Below are 5,567 nucleotides of genomic sequence, written 5' to 3'. Positions count from 1 at the left end.
TGAGAAGAAGCAGCCTGAGGCCCTCACCAGATGCAGCTGCCCCAGAATTGTGAGCCAAATAAACATATTTTTTAAAAATAAATTACCCAGCTTCAGTTACTCTGTTACAGCAATACAACAATAGACTAACTGCACTTTTCTATGCTGCATCATGTTTTGGTATAATCAAAAGTGCTAGTTGGGCAACTGAAGTTGTATCTAGCATGCTTGACTGGGCTGGTTTGTTTATTCTAAGTCACTCAAGCTCCCCTTTTCTTTGTGGGCCACTCACATTTCTTCATGGCTAGTTTATAGGGTTGTACTTCCATATATGGTAGCTAATAGATATATGTGACTACTTAAATTAAAGCTTAAATTAACTAAAATTAAGTGAAATAAAAATTTAGTTGCCCATACAGAATACACACATTTCAAGTTCTGAGTATCTGTACACGGCTGTTGTTCAGTGAAGAACATTTGCATCATCACAGAAAGTTGCAATGGACAGCACTGGTATAGATCTTTCCCCATTACTTCCTTTACTTTTCCGGATGCTATAGCCAAGGTCCTGCCCTGTGGCACAGACTGGCTAATCTTCAGTGGCTCAGTTGCCCTGCAGCTCTCTGCAGCTCTCATTTCCACTGCTCTATATTTTCCATGTGGTTCTTGAATATGAGAGAGAATTGTTCATCCTTTTCTTTTCCCACCAACCTTTCTCTACCCTCTAAATATATGCAAGCTTTTGGGTAAACTTTTCATTATGATTATTCTGGATTTACAATAATTCTGACTGGAAGTCAAGAATAATCCCTCAAGGATTAAAAGAAAGGACCTTTGAATGACATCTGCTCTTTTTCCAGTTCATAAGCATTTCTGTTCAACAACCCTGGCTTGTGGACTAAAACCCTTTCTTCAGTAGAATATCCTTTTTCAACTTGAGGTATTCCATTCTTTGAATTGTAGCATCTGGGAAAGCACTTAGTCACAAAACTTTGAAAATTTTCCTTCTTTATTGTGTATCTCACTGGTTCCATAATGATAGGACTAACTTCTCTCTATGTGTCATTTAGTTTCTGTGTAAAAGATGAGTTTTGGATCCTTATAGTTTTCTTGAGGGGATAAGACTTCCATGGTTGAAGAAATCATGAAACCTTCTAATTTTGCATTCTGCACAATTACAGGACTGCCTTGTGTAAAAACACATTTTTTGCAGATTGTGTGATGATATGAATTAAGAGAAGGCAAATCCAGTATGACTTCCCACATATACGCAATTGATAATTAGAGAAGGCAGGGATTAACCCTCAGGTTTGTGATTTCGGAATGCAACATTTTAGAAAATGTGTATGTTGCAGGAAGTGGAAATGCTTCATAATTAAAATAAGAGACAGTTAAGGGCTGTAGTGAGTACATTGAATTATTTTGATAATTACCAACATCATCATCATCAACAACCTCGCACATTCTTAAATGAAGCCCTCAGGCATGCCCTGTGTTAACCCTTCCCATAACTCCAACTTTCTACCACTATTATCCCTGACTTTGGGAAACAGCACCATACCCAATGACAGTGTGACTCAATAAATGTCATAACTCAGTCTGTCCTAACTCAGATCACTCTTTACTTCAGTCATCCCCCAAAACTGGATCCCCTCATGAATAGATTCTCATCCCTGTCAACTCTGATCTTCCTCACACCTGGCTTTCTTTCCGTTCTCCTCCTCTGTCTAGGATCCCTACACTTCCATAAGTTCTACATGTGTTTCCAGGCTTCCTTTTCTTTAATGATTTCTTCTTAATAGGAACATGGCTGTCTCAAGGGCACTGGTGTTTTTTAAAGCCTTTCCTAAGGATCATGGTGTGGGTCTGCAAGTGATGCTCTCTGGAAGTCTCACTTTCTGGGTTGATTTTTTTAGATGGTTCTTATCTGTTAAAAATACTTGCTTATTTGAACTTTGTATTTTGTGAGTTTACCAGTCCCCCTACTAAGAACAGTAATCTCTGGACATGCTCTTGGTCGCTATCAGCCAGGCTCATAGTATATCCTGGACCCTATTCTTCTCATTTTCTGAGCGATTTCAGTGATATCAAGAAACCTGGCCTCTCAGGTCCTTGTCTTCAGATTTCCACTGACCTCTTCCTCCATTTCCCTTAGACTCTTCCACTGGGAACCCATCTCCATCCAGCAGTCAGATGAGGACAACAGTTTGTGAAACATACTTTTTGATTTTGCTTTAAAATACAAGTCCATATTATACATATATATATATAAATAAATTATATATATGTGTATAAAATAAAATAAAATATTAGCCTAAATAACATAAGAAATGTTAAAACATACATGATAGAAAGTATTGATTTATATTAATACTCAAAATAAGAAGAAAAAAAAAAGCAGATGTACCAGAAAAGGAAAAATAGAAATGAGAAACAAAATATGCCTAGTTTTTGATGACTAAATAATAAGAAGTTCCAGGGGAAATGAGATCAAGCAATGTTTTTGCTGGTTATTTTTTCTTTAGGTTCAAAATATCAAAGCAGGTTCTATTTGTACATGAAATAATGCATCTTTATGCAATTTACTCCTTGATGTCTGTGTGCTGGTGCCACTGCAGAAGTAGATTGTCATGGGAATGAGTTGCTTGCTCTGTTTTGTCAAAGGAAACGAACTCCCCACTAAAAGAACACATGCTGCAGTATTTTATGCTTCTATAATTCTGTTTGCATAAGATTCAATGACTGGAGATGGAATTGCCAGTGATATGGCCCGCCAAAGTGAAATAAAAATAAAATGAAAACCCAACTGTTTTGCTTAGTAGGGCTACATGAATGACTAGAGGTGAAAGTATATACTTCATACTATTTAGTTGCTTATTTTACTTAAAACTTTCAGATTGTCAGCATGGACTTTATGAGTATAGCACAGCACTAGATATATGGAGGACCTTCAGAAGGTTCATGGAAAGATTCATATTATCTTTTAATCCTATTTCTCCACAAAGTTTTTGAAGTACTCTCATATGTACCTCTGAAACCATCAATGCTTGTTGTCATGATCTTGGAAGTTTTAGGTATGTCAGAAATACTGTTATTCTTCCCTGTCCACATTTAAAACATTCACATTCTTTCCTATTTTCCACCTTCTACCTCTTGAAACTTACCAAGGAAGCATAGAACAAAAGTTTCAGGTTTGATAAAGTTATTCTAAACATAAATAATGTTAGCTTTTAATAAAAACATTAACAAGTAATTAAAAAATAAGTTTGTCATTTAAAAGTGAGTTTTAATCATTTTAATTATTTATAATTTAACCTGAAATACAGTAAGAACTTTCTGATACTTATGTAAATATTTTATCATTGGTATTACTTCAGTTTCATTTTCAGCTCTTTTATATATTAATTCTATTTTTTTATAAATTTGAATTTCTAATAAATTAATTAATTCATAAATTAACTTCTAAAGCAGAGATTTGGGACTGGAGCTACTTCCAAATCATGTATACACACCCTCGCCCTGGTTCTTCGATTTTTGATTGATGAGTTCAGGGTCAGAGAGGAAATTACTAGTTAGATTTTAAGGGTTTAGAGCATTTTAATTTTTAAATGAGCTGTTTGTCTATCATAGAAATGCATCTAAAAGACAGGGGAATACTAGGTAGGAAAAAATAGTTAAGCCGTTTAATCTCAATAAATAGAGTAATGCCATATGAGACCTTATATTCATCCCTAATATAATCCAGAGTTTGTCAACCATTTTACAGTAATGGACTCCTTTACTTTTTATTTCTGTAGAGCCTTGAGATCATCAAATAGTAGATGTATAGACAGTAATTGAAAACCTCTGATTGGCCTCTTTATACTTTGCCTTTCCTAATAATTTATAGAGGTGAAGTTTATATAAGTAAATAATTCAGTGGCATGTAGTGCATTGGCAATGTGGTGATACCACCCTTCCGTCTTGTTTTAAAATATTTTCAACATTTCAAAGTAAAACTGGTTACCTTAAGCAATTAAGCAATATCTTGCCATCACCTTTCCCCTAGCCTTTGGCAACCACCAATTTGCACTTGGTTTGTGAATTTATCTTTTCTGGATATTTCATATAAATGGAGTTATACAATATGTGACATTTTGTGTCTGGATTCTTACATTTAGCACAATGTGAATGTTTTGGATTTTCATTTTTATTGTGGTAAAAAAACACATAACATAAAATTTGCCATCTTAACCATTTTTAAGTTTAAAGTTCAGTAGTGTTGAGTTTGTTCACAATGTTGTAAGACAGATCTCCAGAATTTTTTTATCCTGCAAAACTGAAACTCCACACTAATAATAACTTAAAAAACTCACCATATCCCATGTATCTTCAGCCCCTGGTAACCACCATTCTGCATTCTGTTTCAGTGAATTTGATTACCTTAGGCACCTCATCTAAATGGAATTATATAGTATTAGTTTTTTGTGTGACTGATTTATTTAATTTAGCATAATGTCCTCAAGGATCATCCATGTTGTAACATCTGACAGGATTTCCTTCATTTTTAAGGCTGAATAATACTCTTTTGCATGTATATATTACATTTGTTTATCCATTCATCCATTGATGGACATTTGGGTGGATTCCACCTCTTTGCAATTGTGAATAGTACTGCTTATGATGATGGATATGCAAATGTCTATTTGAGACACTCCCTTCAAATCTTTTTGGATATAGACTCTGAAGTGGGATTGCTGAATCATATGGTATTTCTATTTTTAAGTTCTTGAAGACCCTCTACACTGTTTTCTTCATAGTAGTTGCACCATTTTACAATTCCAGCAACAGTACACAGGGTCCCAGTTTCTCCACATCCTCAACAACATTTCCTATTTTCTGTGGGCTTTTTTCTTTTCTTTCTTTTTTTCTTTTTAACATTTGCTATCCTTATGGGTAGGAGATGATACTGCATTGTGAATTTGACTTTCATTTTGCTCTGGTTAGTGATATGGAGTATCTTTTCATGTGCTTGTTGGTCATTTGTAGATCATCTTTGGAGAAAAGAAATGTCTATTCAAGTCTTTTACCCATTTTTAATTGGGTGGAGTGATTTTTTGTTATTCAGTGGTAGGAATACTTTATATGTTCTAGATATTATCACTTAGAATATGATATGTAAGCATTTACTCCCATTTTATAAGGTGTCTATTCACTCTGTTGATTATGTGTATAGACACACAAAAGTTTTTAGTGTAGTGTAGTTCCACTGTTTTATTTATTGCCTGTGCTTTTGGTGTCATGTCCAAGAAATCATTGTGCAGCCTGTCATGAGGCTTTCCTCCTGTGTTTTCTTCTAGGAATTTTATAGTTTTAGGTCTTATATTTAGGTCTTTAATTCCTTTTGATTTTTGTATGTGGTGTAAGATAAGGGTCCAGTTCATTCTTTTCCACATGAATATACAGTTTTTCCAACACAACATGTTGAAAAGACTGTCCTTATTGACTTGTCATGGCACCCTTGTCAAAAATTATATGACCGCGGGCCGGCCCGGTGGCGCACTGCTACAGTGCGCCGCTTGGGAAGCGCGGCGGTGCTCCCGCCGAGG

Source organism: Galeopterus variegatus, unplaced genomic scaffold (genome assembly GCF_000696425.1).
Source record: "Galeopterus variegatus unplaced genomic scaffold, G_variegatus-3.0.2 Scaffold377, whole genome shotgun sequence".
In the NCBI taxonomy this organism is placed as follows: Eukaryota; Metazoa; Chordata; class Mammalia; order Dermoptera; family Cynocephalidae; genus Galeopterus; species Galeopterus variegatus.
The sequence above is the reverse complement of the archived record's forward strand: the minus strand, read 5'-3'. Positions refer to the sequence as shown.